Raw genomic sequence first — 15027 nt, 5'->3', positions numbered from 1 at the left:
TTGGAGAGAGAGAGAGAGAGAGGGAGAGAGACAGAGAGAGAGAGAGATAGAGGGAGAGAGACAGAGAGAGAGAGAAGGGAGAGAGATAGAGAGAGAGAGAGAGAGAGCGAGAGAGAGATCAGCCGAAGGGGATAAGGAATGTGAATGATGGCAGAGCTTCTCCTACAATGCAAAGGGGGGGAAACTGTTCAGCATCCTTCCATTTATTATCTTTGTCTGAGTTCAGAGCCCCAACAGAATACTTTTCAAAGGCGAAAAACCTGACTTACACAAGCAATATGCAAATCCTATAATACAAACAAATGATCTGCTATCTCTCTGGACCAGAGACAAGCAGGTGAAACACTAAGCGACCAGTAACAATGCACAGCGGAGACACTCATTTATATTAAACCTCATTCAAATAATTAATTAAGGAGATCTGGTTGCCCTAATTGATGAATTAAAAGTTCCCTATTCTTTTGAACTGATGTAATAAGGCAAAGAGCTTGAAGGGGAACTACACCTGCTGTTTTGGCCTCGTTTTTTGGTTTTCTCCTCATGAAATGCTGGCGGCCATGACAGAAGCCAAACGGGAGTTGGCTTGGGGGTGTGGTTTTGATGTGGGTGTGTCCTTGCCACCACCAAGACACACCCATCTGTCAGAACCTTGTCCTCAGCGGTTTCCTCTCCACTCGTTCACAACAAACAAAACCTCCTGCAGGTTGAGCTCAGTAACTACAGGCAGATGTACAGTGAGATGCCAGAGCACCAGCTGCGTACCCCTTTTAGAACCAGGGTTAGAGTACTCTCAAATGTTTGTTTTTTTCCCCCCGTCATTGTAAGCCTGCCACACACTATACGGTACATTTATTAAACATAAGAATGAGTGTGAGTTGTTGTCACAACCCGGCTCGTGGGAAGTGACAAAGAGCTCTTATAGGACCAGGACACAAATAATAATAAATCAATAATTCTGCTCTTTATTTAACCATCTTACATATAAAACCTTATTTGTTCATCGAAAACTGTGAATAACTCAGCACAGGTTAATGAGAAGGATGTGCTTGAAAGGATGCACATAACTCTGCAATGTTGTGTTGTATTGTTAATGCAGACAGAAAAGAGCTCCAACTTCTTAATCATATTTTGTCCCGCACATTGAATAGAGTTGTGGAGAGTTCCTGTTTATCCTAGATTCAGATCATTCAGGCGAGAAAAGACATCACCCTAATAGGCCAGTCGTGTGCGAAGCTCATCATGCAAGCGGTCAGACAAGTTTAAATTATGTTCAGTAATAATCAAAATATTCTGTTTAAAAATAATATCTTGCATTCATTATTCTTAGAGAAAGTCAATACTCAGTCAGAGCTCCAAAGGAACCTGAATCTCCTGGCGCATGAAGGCTACACCTACAGATGGGAATAACAGACCGCAAATTAAGTCTTTCTGGAAGTGCACCGAATATGAGGCTTTCGACTGCCGAGGGTGCATAACCCTCACTGACGGGGTGATATCCAAGTTATTTGTGGGAACACAACCATATCCTGTACTCGGATTCTGAACGCGAAAGGTGATTAATGGCCTGAAGTAGAGAAGACTGGAGACCCAGGAAGAAACCAACACACGGCTTGCCTGCGTCTGTTTGGAGAGAAAATATATGATTTTAAAACTGAAACAAAATTGTACAAACTTGATGTACAGCGCATTCGGAAAGTATTCAGACCCCTTGACCTTTTTCCACATTTTGTTACGTTACAGCCTTATTCTAAAATGTATGAAATAGTTTCCCCCCCCCTCATCAATCTACACACCATACCCCATAATGACATCACAATACCCCATAATGACATCACAATACCCCATAATGACATCACAATACCCCATAATGACATCACAATACCCCATAATGACATCACAATACCCCATAATGACATCACAATACCCCATAATGACTTGAAGGGCCAGTGACAGGGTGATTATAATAGACAGCCAAGTGGTAAACTGCATTTTGTTCTGAAGAAAGCACTTCACAACCAAAATGACTATGCTAGTTGTATCTGCTTGGCTAGGGAATTAGCCTACTATTTTATCAAACTGGGTATTTTTTTTTAATATAACGTTTCGCCTTTTAAACGTAGCTCACATTACCTGTCGTTGTTGATGAAGCCTTCTGTGTCAACATTGCAGTTAAGTCGGGTCACTATCAGAGGCCTCATAATGGTGTGTCCTTTTCATAGGAGTCGAGGGAGAGAGTGGCAACAACGGAGGAACTGTCACAAGGGTACTTATGTCGTATGATTATGAGACTAATTCTTTACAGATGTAGACTGACTGGCTCCAGATTGGATTCGATTCAGGCTATTACACTATGCAACTAACTGTGACATGTTTTACTATGGCCATTTGCTATTATGGTCAACTGTTGTAGTCAGACGTGAGTTAGTGTAACAGATGTATATCGTACTCTCCTTGCGTTGTGTTTTCTCCTAATAAATCACATCAGCCAGTGGTCCCAGTCGAGCATCATTTATTTCTGTTGTTAAATGGGAAACAGCACGTTAGTTGTGCAGGACTTAACGGTATTGAAGGCTGTCGATGGCAAAATCCCTTGCATCACATTTTCATACTGGGTCACAAAATATAACATGTGTAAATACCTGTTGTTAAGGTGAAATACATTTTAAAAATTAAATATAGACAGGTGTGTGCCTTTCCAAATCATGTCCAGTCAATTGAATTTACCACAGGTGGACTCTAATCAAGTTGTAGAAACATTTCAAGGATGATCAATGGAAACAGGATACACCTGAGCTCAATTTCGAGTCTAATAGCGAAGGGTCTGAATACTTTTGTAAATAAGGTATATTTCAGTTTTTTAATCAATTTGCAACATTTATAATAACCTGTTTTCGCATTGTCATTATGGGGTAGTTTGTGTAGATTTTATTTCACCTTTATTTAACCAGGTAGGCAAGTTGAGAACAAGTCCTTTATTTAACCAGGTAGGCAAGTTGAGAACAAGTTCTCATTTACAATTGCGACCTGGCCAAGATAAAGCAAAGCAATTCGACACATTCAACAACACAGAGTTACACATGGAATAAACAAAACATACAGTCAATAATACAGTAGAACAAAATAAAACAAAAAGTCTATATACAGTGAGTGCAAATGAGGTAAGTTAAGGCAATAAATAGGCCATGGTGGCGAAGTAATTACAATATAGCAATTAAACACTGGAATGGTAGATGTGCAGAAGATGAATGAGCAAGTAGAGATACTGGGGTGCAAAGGAGCAGGATAAATAAATAAATACAGTATGGGGATGAGGTAGGTAGATAGATGGGCTGTTTACCGATGGGCTATGTACAGGTGCAGTGATCTGTAAGCTGCTCTGACAGCTGATACTTAAAGCTAGTGAGGGAGATATGAGTCTCCAGCTTCAGAGATTTTTGCAGTTCGTTCCAATCATTGGCAGCAGAGAACTGGAAGGAAAGGCGGCCAAAGGAGGAATTGGCTTTGCGGTGACCAGTGAGATATACCTGCTGGAGCGCATGCTACAAGTGGGTGCTGCTATGGTGACCAGTGAGCTGAGATAAAGCGGGGCTTTACCTAGCAGAGACTTGTCGATAACCTGGAGCCAGTGGGTTTGGTGACAAGTATGAAGCGAGGGCCAACCAACGAGAGCGTACAGGTTGCAATGGTGGGTAGTGTATGGGGCTTTGGTGACAAAACGGATGGCACTGTGATAGACTGCATCCAGTTTGTTGAGTAGAGTGTTGGGGGCTATAGATGGCATCACCGAAATCGAGGATCGTTAGGATAGTCAGTTTTACGAGGGTATGTTTGGCAGCATGAGTGAAGGATGCTTTGTTGCGATATAAGAAGCCGATTCTAGATTACATTTTGGATTGGAGATGATTGATGTGAGTCTGGAAGGAGAGTTTACAGTCTAACCAGACACCCAGGTATTTGTAGTTGTCCACGTATTCTAAGTCAGAGCCGTCCAGAGTAGTGATCCTGGACGGGTGAGCAGGTGCGGGCAGTGATCGATTGAAGAGCATGCATTTAGTTTTACCTGCGTTTAAGAGCAGTTGGAGGCCACAGAAGGAGAGTTGTATGGCATTGAAGCTCGTCTGGAGATTAGTTAACACAGTGTCCAAAGAAGGGCCAGAAGTATACAGAATGGTGTCATCTGAGTAGAGGTGGATCAGAGAATCACCAGCAGCAAGAGCAACATCATTGATGTATACAGAGAAAAGAGTCGGCCCGAGAATTGAACCCTGTGGCACACCCATAGAGACTGCCAGAGATCCGGACAACAGGCCCTCCGATTTGACACACTGAACTCTATCAGAGAAGTAGTTGGTAAACCAGGCGAGGCAATCATTTGAGAAACCAAGGCTGTTGAGTCTGCCAATAAGAATGTGGGGATTGACAGAGTCGAAAGTCTTGGCCAGGTCGATAAATACGGCTGCACAGTAATGTCTCTTATCGATGGCGGTTATGGTGTCGTTTAGGACCTTGAGCGTGGCTGAGGTGCACCCATGACCAGCTCTGAAACCAGATAGCAGAGAAGGTACGGTGGGATTCGAAATGGTGGGTAGTCTGTTTGTTAACTTGGCTTTCGAAGACCATAGAAAGACAGGGTAGGATAGATATAGGTCTGTAGCAGTTTGGGTGTAGAGTGTCACCCCCTTTGAAGAGGGGGATGACCGCGGCAGCTTTCCAATCTTTGGGAATCTCAGACGATACGAAAGAGAGGTTGAACAGGCTAGTAATAGGGGTCGCAACAATTTTGGCAGATAATTATAGAAAGAGAGGGTCCAGATTGTCTAGCCCGGCTTATTTGTATGGGTCCAGATTTTGCAGCTCTTTCAGAACATCAGCTATCTGGATTTGGGTGAAGGAGAAATGGTGGGGGCTTTGGTGGGTTGCTGTGGAGTGTGCCGGGCAGCTGACCGGGGTAGGGGTAGCCAGGTGGAAAGCATGGCCAGCCGTAGAGAAAGGCTTATTGAAATTCTCAATTATAGTGGATTTATCGGTGGTAACAGTGTTTCCTAGCCTCAGAGCAGTGGGCAGCTGGGAGGAGGTACTCTTTGGGGGACGTCGCGATGGGGGTAAGTCTATTTTTGCCTCTTTGTGCGGTGACGTCGATAGACCAGTCGTGGAATTAGTAGGGTTCCAAGTAGCTCTAGATAGCTAGCAGGCCGGTTAGCAGAATGGGCCTTCAGCGGACGTCGCGCCTGAGGGGCCTGTTGGAATCCTCGGGCAGATTATGTCGGTATTCCAGTCGTAGAGGATCGGCGGGGTTCCGTGCCCCGTACCGGCAGTAGAAGGGGTCCGGATATTGTAGCCCAGAAGTGGGCTTCGGTGGTAGTCCAGGAGCCCTGGCCGAGCTAGCTTCAGGCTAATTGGTGCTTGCTCCGGGATGGAAACACTAGCCAGGAGTAGTCACCCAGGATTGCGGTTAGCTAGTTGCGAAGATCCAGATGAAAATGTTCAGAGTTTGCGGTAGGAATCCGGGGATATGGAGAATTTTTTTTTTATAAATAATAATAATATATATATATATAAAATAATAATAGGTCCGTTATGCTCTGGTTTGAGTCACGTTGCTCGAACTGGCGAGAGCTTTCCGAGCTAAAGGTTAGCTGATGACGGCTAGCAATGGTTTGCTGACTGATAGCTGGTAGGTAGTTAGCTGGCTAGCTTCAGTTGAGGGATTCCAGATCCGAAGTAAATAGAAATACTTTAGAAGAAGACAATAAACAGATCCACGCCACATTGGGTGAGGCGGGTTGCAGGAGAGGATTTAGAAGTTGAGGTTTAGGAAAATATTTTTAAAAGATATACGAAGAAAAAGATGTAAAAAGATATATACAAGGGACACGACAGGACAAAGACGTCTGTCTGACTGCTACGCCATCTTGGCTTGATGAGAAACATTTTTATTTCATTCATTTTAGAAGACAGCTGTAGCGTAACAAAATGGGCAAAAAGTCAAGGGGTTCTGAATGCTTTCCGAATGCATCTTAGATTAACCAGCCTCATCATAGACTGCGATATCATGACAATGAATGACTCTTATCACAAAACCAGCCTGAAGCAGGAAGCACACTAGAGTCATGTAATTACTTGGCTTTTTTAAATGTCACCTACAATTCCATTTAATCCTTAACATCGTTGAGATAATAATATACCCAGAATGCATTGTGGCTCTGAAATGAGTCATGTTTTTTGCTGCACTATGAAAACATGAAGAAATTAACAATAATAATCAATTGCAGTAAGTGACCTGTGCTAAAACCTACAACACAGATCGGTTGTTTCTGCCAAGAAAAAGGACCTGTGCTGAAACATACAACACAGATATGTTGTTTCTGCCAAGAAAAAGGACCTGTGCTGAAACCTACAACAAAGATATGTTGTTTCTGCCAAGAAAAAGGACCTGTGCTGAAACCTACAACACAGATCTGTTGTTTCTGCCAACACTTGAATATAAAAGGACAGTCAAACACTGTTTAGGAAATGAAATGCAATCATAAAATTCAATCCATGCCAAGGTAAACACACTTGCCAACTCCCGATAGCACATTCAGACACATCCAAGCCAACATTCTAGCATTGTACCGAACACTCAACCAACACTAAATCAGAGATGTTCAGGGAAATCTCTCTAGTATTTTTCCTCAAACAGCATCACTCAACAAAACAAACGACCTAGTCTTTGAGAGATGGCACAACCACTTTTGGAGAATACCATGAGGTAATAAACTATGTCAGGGGCGGATTTAGTGACCTGGAGGCCCAAGGCGGAATATATTCTGCAGGCCACACCATGTCTATTTAACAAAATCAACGACTACTGAATGAAGCTTCATATAACTGTTACAGTACACGTCAGCATTAGCAGATCATTGCAGCAAGGTTTTTCAGAACTACTTGCATTATCATTGAAGTATGTTTTTCAGAATAATTCTGGATCGTGTTCTAACCTCAGAACAATTCTGGATCGTGTTCTAACCTCACAGAATAATTCTGGATCGTGTTCTAACCTCACAGAATAATTCTGGATCGTGTTCTAACCTCACAGAATAATTCTGGATCGTGTTCTAACCTCACAGAATAATTCTGGATCGTGTTCTAACCTCACAGAATAATTCTGGACCGTGTTCTAACCTCAGAGAATAATTCTGGATCGTCTTCTAACCTCACAGAATAATTCTGGATCGTGTTCTAACCTCACAGAATAATTCTGGATCATATCGTGTTCTAACCTCACAGAATAATTCTGGATCATGTTCTAACCTCACAGAATAATTCTGGATCATATCGTGTTCTAACCTCACAGAATAATTCTGGATCATATCGTGTTCTAACCTCACAGAATAATTCTGGATCATATTCTAACCTCAGAGAATAATAATCTCACAGGAATGCTTCTTATTTGCTGTGTAACTCTTCCTTTTACATAACGTTAATTACTAAGTACTAGGTAAATAGGTAGGGTAAACTAAATACGCAGTAACAATTTTGTCTTCAACAATACTTTTTAGGAACCCAGCAAGTAAGTACTACGTACACATTTAACAATATAGGTAAGTACAAGAAAGTAGCAGCTTATTACTGTGTAAATTATTTTATCGACACACTCTTTTGAAGTAATACCCAAGAAACACCAATGAACATACCATGACAATTGATAATTTATTACCATGTAATTACGGAAAATACCTATTTTTTAGTTTCTCTCTCTTTTGTTTCTATGTCCTTTTACCTTGAGTCCATATGTCTGTTCATAGTAAACTGAAGTGGTGTCTGTTTCCACGTAGATACAAATGTAGTTAGTTGTGAGCATATTTTTCACAAAAACAAGCAGACGATGGTGCATACTATGAGCTGCAACATGGTTCAATGTGCCCACAGTTTGTATACTATTTAAAAAAATGTTATTTCACCTTTATTTAACCAGGTATTTATATATTATATATATAACCCTAACCCTTTATTTAACCAGGTAGGCCAGTTGAGAACAGGTTCTCATTAACAACTGCGACCAGGCCAAGATAAAGCAAATCAGTGCGACACAAACAACAACACAGAGTTACACATGGGATAAACAAACGTACAGTCAATAACACAGTAGAAAAGTCTATATATAGTGTGTGCAAATGAGGTAAGATTAGGGAGGTAAGGCAATAAATAGGCCATAGTGACGAAATAATTACGATTTAGCAAATAAACACTGGAGTGATAGATGTGCAGAAGATGAATGTGCAAGTAGAGATACTGGGGTGCAAAGGAGCAAGATAAATAAATAACAATATGGGGATGAGGTAGTTGGAGGGGCTATTTACAGATGGGCTATGTACAGGTGCAGTGATCTGTGAGCTGCTCTGACAGCTGATGCTTAAAGCTAGTGAGAGAGATATGAGTCTCCAGCTTCAGTGATTTTTGCAATTCGTTCCAGTCATTGGCAGCAGAGAACTGTAAGGAAAGGTGGCCAAAGGAGGTGTTGGCTTTGGAGGTGACCAGAGAGATATACCTACTGGAGTGCGTGCTACGGGTGGGTGCTGCTATGATGACCAGTGAGCTGAGATAAGGCGGGGCTTTACTTAGCAGAGACTTGTAGATAACCTGTAGCCAGTGGGTTTGGCGACGAATATGAAGCGAGGGCCAGCCAACGACAGCATACAGGTCGCAGTGGTGGGTAGTGTATGGGGCTTTGGTGACAAAACGGATGGCACTGTGATAGACTGCATCCAATTTGCTAAGTAGAGTGTTGGAGGCTATTTTGTAAATGCCATCGCCGATGTCGAGGATCGGTAGGATGGTCAGTTTTACGAGGGTGTGTTTGGCAGCATGAGTGAAGGATGCTTTGTTGCGAAATAGGAAGCCAATTCTAGATTGAGCTGCAACATTGTTCAATGTGCCAGTAAAGTTTATATACTATGGGCTGCAACATGATTCAATGTGCCAGTAAAGTTTGTATACTATGAGCTACAACATGGTTCAATGTGCCAGTAAAGTTTATATACTATGAGCTGCAACATGGTTCAATGTGCTAGTAACTCAGAACAATCTACTTTTTCATTTGTTCAAATTGACAGAGTTTTATTCAGAATCATGAAGAGCTAGCATAACAAAATGTGAATTGTATACATTTCTGTGAATGTGAAAATTATCTTTACATTAGCGTCATGCAACAAATCGTTTCCACATGACATATAAAGCATTGCAAATATGACTGAATATATTCCCGTCAAAAGCTGTCATAGAAGATTACTAGCCAAAGCAAATTGACTTTTAGAAATGGCAAGATATTTGAACATTTCACTTGACTGAAAAAGTGCCTCAAAATAAAGAGTATCCACAATGATGCATATATGTAATGTTTCCACAACCATATTACCTCACAAGAAAGCAATATCTTAACACTTGAAAGAGATACATACATTCTGCACAACATTAACCTAAATTACATGTAAATGAACAAAACATACATGTATTGTGTAACATTGAGTCCTGGGAGTGTCATCTGATGAAGATCGTCAAAGGTTAGTGATTCATTTTAGCTGTATTTCTGGTTTTTGTGACGCCTCTCCCTTGCTTGGAAAATGGCTGTGTGGTTTTTCTTGTCTAGGCGCTGTCCTAACATAATCTAATGTTATGCTTTCGCCGTGAAGCCTTTTTGAAATCGGACAATGTGGTTGGATTAACGAGAAGTGTATCTTTAAAATGGGATATAATAGTTGTATGTTTGAGAAATCTGAATTATGAGATTTTTGTTGATTTGAATTTGCCGCCCTGCTATTTCACTGGCTGTTGAATAGTGTGTACCGCGGGTGGGACATGTACGGGTGTCCCAGAGAGGCAAGGAAACAAGGATTCTCAACTATAGAAGAACAATCAAGGTGAAATAACATTGTTGTCGATAGAATCCCAGAGTCTCTACATGAGACGGAAAAAAGTACAAAAAAAAAGGAAAATAATCGATGAAAAGCCAGAGGCCAAAAGTGCTGATCTCAGCCATATGAAAGCTGCCAGAGAACACAGGGACATTGCTTCCATCCACTGTGACAGGCAAATTGTCCACCTGGCGAGACTAACTCACTTACACTCACAAGTTTCTGATTGACTGACGAATAATGTCATTTTTCCCCCCCCATCTCAGATAAGCTACCGATGAAAGGGCGAAAGATAGCCCATATTAACATATGTAGCCTTAGGTTCATTACATTTACATCATTTAGCAGACACTCTTATCCAGAGCGACTTACAAATTGGTGCATTCACCTGATGATATCCAGTGGAACAACCACTTTACAATAGTACATCTATATCTTTTGGGGGGGGGGAGGGTAGGGGGGGAGGGTTAGAAGGATTACTTTATCCTATCCCAGGTATTCCTTGAAGAGGTGGGGTTTCAGGTGTCTCCGGAAGGTGGTGATTGACTCCGCTGTCCTGGCGTAGTGAGGGAGCTTTTTCCACCATTGGGGTGTCAGAGCAGCGAACAGTTTTGACTGGGCTGAGCGGGAACTGTTCATGAAATCAATAACTTGCTTACATCAGATAACATTCATATATTGACCATCTCTGAGACTAAGATATTTCCTTTGATGATACAGGGGGATATAAAAAATACATTTTTTTAACGAGGCAAGTCAGTTAAGGACAAATTCTAATTTTACAATGACGGCCTACACCGGCCAAACACGGACGACGCTGGGCCAATTGTGGGCCGCCCTAAGTCGCTCTAGCACTGAGATGCAGTGCCTTAGACCGCTGAACCAGGGTCTGTAGTGACTCCTCTAGCACTGAGATGCAGTGCCTTAGACCGCTGAACCAGGGTCTGTAGTAACTCCTCTAGCACTGAGATGCAGTGCCTTAGACCGCTGAACCAGGGTCTGTAGTGACTCCTCTAGCACTGAGATGCAGTGCCTTAGACCGCTGAACCAGGGTGTCTGTAGTGACGCCTCTAGCACTGAGATGCAGTGCCTTAGACCACTGAACCAGGGTCTGTAGTGACTCCTCTAGCACTGAGATGCAGTGCCTTAGACCGCTGAACCAGGGTCTGTAGTGACTCCTCTAGCACTGAGATGCAGTGCCTTAGACCGCTGAACCAGGGTGTCTGTAGTGACGCCTCTAGCACTGAGATGCAGTGCCTTAGACCGCTGCGCCACTCAGGAGCCCAAAGGGGCCCTATGGTGTTGCTGTATATATATATTCAGATGCATATTCCCATCAAGCTTAGAAAGGATTTCATGTTAAATGTTATTTGAAGTGCTGTGGTTGCAGGTTCACCTGCCTCACCTAAAGCCTATTCTTTTGGGGTGATGCTATAGGGCACCAAGTGCTAACAGTCAGTATCTGGATAATATGTGTGTATGTGATGTTAATTAGGGATCGGCGTCCCGTCAACGGGACAGTTGTAAATCATGCAGTGCATTGTGTCACGATCACAGATTTTAGAGACACAACAAATGTCGGTACATATATTGGCTGAAAGCTTAAATTCTTGTTAATATAACTGCACTGTCCAATTTACAATAGCTATTACTGCGAAAAAAATGCCATGTTATTGTTTGAGGAGAGCTCTTAACAACGAAAGAGTTTTTTTCACCGCAATAGGTTTGATAAATTCACCTCTGAAGGTAAAATGTGTATTTACATTCTGAAATCTTGCTCTGATTTATCATCCAAAGGGTCCCAGAGATAACATGAAGTGTCGTTTTGTTAGATAAAATCCTTTTTCATATCCTAAAAAGGTCCATATAGCACGCACGATCGATTTTGTATTTCCACTCGTTCAATTTGCAAAGAAAGGAATCTGTGAAAATCTAACCCTAAACGTTGTTTCAACCAGTCAAATCACATTGGTATTTATTCCGCAGAGATCCTAGAACGAAACCAGACTTCACTATATCATTAGGGGTGTAGTATATCCACCAAATTTGGTCAGAGAGTGACGCACTAATGGCATGCGGGCGGTCTTCACTTGATCAACTGTAACTTTGTCAAATAAGCACCAATCGGTGTCAAACAAAGCTAGCTAGATAGCCAATGAGCTGGGCTTTACGGGAAAGTCCGTATCTGTCGCTGTAGCTGCTAACCTTGTGCGACAGCAAGCCTTTTCCTTTTGGACCAAAATTATAAGAATATTCAGAGTTATGAAGTTATGAAAACTGGGTGTTTTGCAAATGTTGAACTTATAATATGGCTACTAATACTGGAAAAGCTAAATCAAAGTCCAAGTACACAGATTTGATGATATTCTTGCAGAAAAAATTGTAAATGTCTTCTTCACGATTTTCCCAAATGTACCTGGGTGACTTCACATTAACCTGTTGGGGATAGGGGGCAGCATTTGCACGGCCGGATAAAAAACGTACCCGATTTAATCTGGTTACTACTCCTGCCCAGTAACTAGAATATGCATATAATTATTGGCTTTGGATAGAAAACTGTTTGAATGGTGTCTGTGAGTATAACAGAACTCATTTGGCAGGCCAAAACCTGAGAAGATTCCTTACAGGAAGTGGCCTGTCTGACCATTTCTTGGCCTCCTTGATAATCTCTAACAAAAACAGGGGATCTCTGGCATGACGTGACACTTCCTACGGCTCCCATAGGCTCTCAGAACCCGGGAAAAAGCTGAATGACGTAATTCAAGGCCCAGGCTGAAACACACTAGCGCGTTTGGCAAGTGCTCTATCAGAGGGCCATCAGACTGAGGATCGTGCATGAGGGGATAGCATGCTTTTACTTCCACTCTCTTTGTAATAAAAAATGATTTCCCGGTCGGAATATTATCGCTTTTTTACGAGAAAAATGGCATAAAAATTGATTTTAAACAGCGGATGACATGCTTCGAAGTACGGTAATGGAATATTTAGAAATGTTTTGTCACGAAATGCGTCGTGCTCGTAACCCTTATTTACCCTTTCGGATAGTGTCTTGAACGCACGAACAAAACGCCGCTATTTGGATATAACAATGTATTATTTGGGACCAAACCAACATTTGTTATTGAAGTAGAAGTCCTGGGAGTGCATTCTGACGAAGACAGCAAAGGTAATAATATTTTTCTTATAGTAAATCTGACTTTGGTCAGGGCTAAACTTGCTGGGTGTCTAAATAGCTAGCCCTGTGATGCCGGGCTATCTACTTAGAATATTGCAAAATGTGCTTTCACCGAAAAGCTATTTTAAAAATCGGACATATCGAGTGCATAGAGGAGTTCTGTATCTATAATTCTTAAAATAATTGTTATGTTTTTTGTGAACGTTTATCGTGAGTAATTTAGTAAATTCACCGGAAGTGTTCGGTGGGAATGCTAGTCACATGCTAGTCACCTGCTAATGTAAAAAGCTGTTTTTGATATAAATATGAACTTGATTTAACAGACATGCATGTATTGTATAACATAATGTCCTAGGATTGTCATCTGATGAAGATCATCAAAGGTTAGTGCTGCATTTAGCTGTGGTCTGGGTTTATGTGACATTATATGCTAGTTTGAAAAATGGGTGTCTGATTATTTCTGGCTGGGTACTCTGCTGACATAATCTAATGTTTTGCTTTCGTTGTAAAGCCTTTTTGAAATCGGACAGTGTGGTTAGATTAACGAGAGTCTTGTCTTTAAAATGCTGTAAAATAGTCATATGTTTGAGAAATTGAAGTAATAGCATTTCTAAGGTATTTGAATAACACGCCACGGGATTCAACTGGCTGTTGAGTAGCCCAGAGAGGTTAAGTGTCATGTAATTTTCTCATACTTCAGTTTATCCGTCTGAAACTTTTGTCGTAGACTTCTGCCATCTTGTGGACACCATCGGAATTACAACCAGAATGATGGCTAGATGTGGGACCTTTCTGTTGCATTTCAAAGATGGGATGCAGTGTTCACAAAATAGTTGCTATATCCAGGAAAGCCAAGGTTCCAAAAGCTGGGCCTAAAATAATGTATAAGAGATCATACATAACGTTGTAGTGATTCCTATGCTGAAGCTGTATTTGTTCTGATGTGTGTAATGAAGAGCATGCAGATGCTGCACTTGATGCATTTATGACATTATTTTTTCCAGTTATTCTAGATATTCCAGTTATTATTAGTTAGTCCAGTTATTCCAGTTATTATTAGTTAGTCCAGTTATTCCAGTTATTATTAGTTAGTCTAGTTATTCCAGTTATTATTAGTTATTCCAGTTATCACAGTTATTGCCGTTGTTATTAGTTATTACAGATATGATTAGTTATTACCAGTTACTACAAGTTATTACAGTTATTACAGCCGTTACAGTTATTATTAGTTACTACATTTATTTCAGTTATTATTCATTACTACAGTTATTCCAGTTATTACGGTTGTTGCAGTTATTTCAGTTATTACATTTATTCCAGTTATTATTAGCTATTCCAGTTATTCCAGTTATTATTAGCTATTCCAGTTATTATTAGTTATTACAGCGATTACAGTTATTCCAGTTATTGCATTTATTCCAGTTATTCCATTTATTCCAGTTATTATTAGTTATTTCAGTTATTTCAGTTATTACAGTTATCAGTTATTACAGGTGTTAGCTATTACAGTTATTATTAGTTACTTATAAGAATGCACCTATTAAGAATTGTACTGTTTGAACTTTTAAGCAGGTTTTCATCAAGGATCTCGCTGTACTTTGCTCCATTCATCTTTCCCTCAATCCTGATTAATCTCCCAGTCCCTGGTGCTGAAAAACACCCCCACAGCATGATACTGCCACCACCATACTTCACCGTTGGGATGGTGCCAGGTTTCCTCCAGACGTGACGCTTGGCATTCAGGCCAAAGAGTTCGATATTGGATTCATCAGACCAGAGAATATTGTTTCTCAAAGTCTGAGAGTCCTTTAGCTGCCTTTGGCAAACTCCAAGTGGGCTGTCGTGCCTTTTACTGAGGAGTGGCTTCCGTCTGGCCACTCTACCATAAAGGCCTGATTGGTGGAGTGCTGTGGAGATGGTTGTCCTTCTGGAAGGTTCTCCCATCTCCACAGAGGAACT

The 15027-nt window shown here is 41.2% G+C and overlaps 1 protein-coding gene across 1 annotated transcript in view; it reads right to left on the bottom strand.

Annotated features, from left to right (window-relative positions):
- The window catches only part of LOC115158918 (gamma-aminobutyric acid receptor subunit gamma-3-like), a 232298-nt gene that overhangs the window by 13471 nt on the left and 203800 nt on the right, over positions 1-15027 (bottom strand). The window lies entirely within an intron of this gene.

This window comes from Salmo trutta, chromosome 22 (genome assembly GCF_901001165.1).
Source record: "Salmo trutta chromosome 22, fSalTru1.1, whole genome shotgun sequence".
Lineage (NCBI taxonomy): Eukaryota > Metazoa > Chordata > Actinopteri > Salmoniformes > Salmonidae > Salmo > Salmo trutta.
This window is presented reverse-complemented; position numbering and strand designations above follow the sequence as displayed.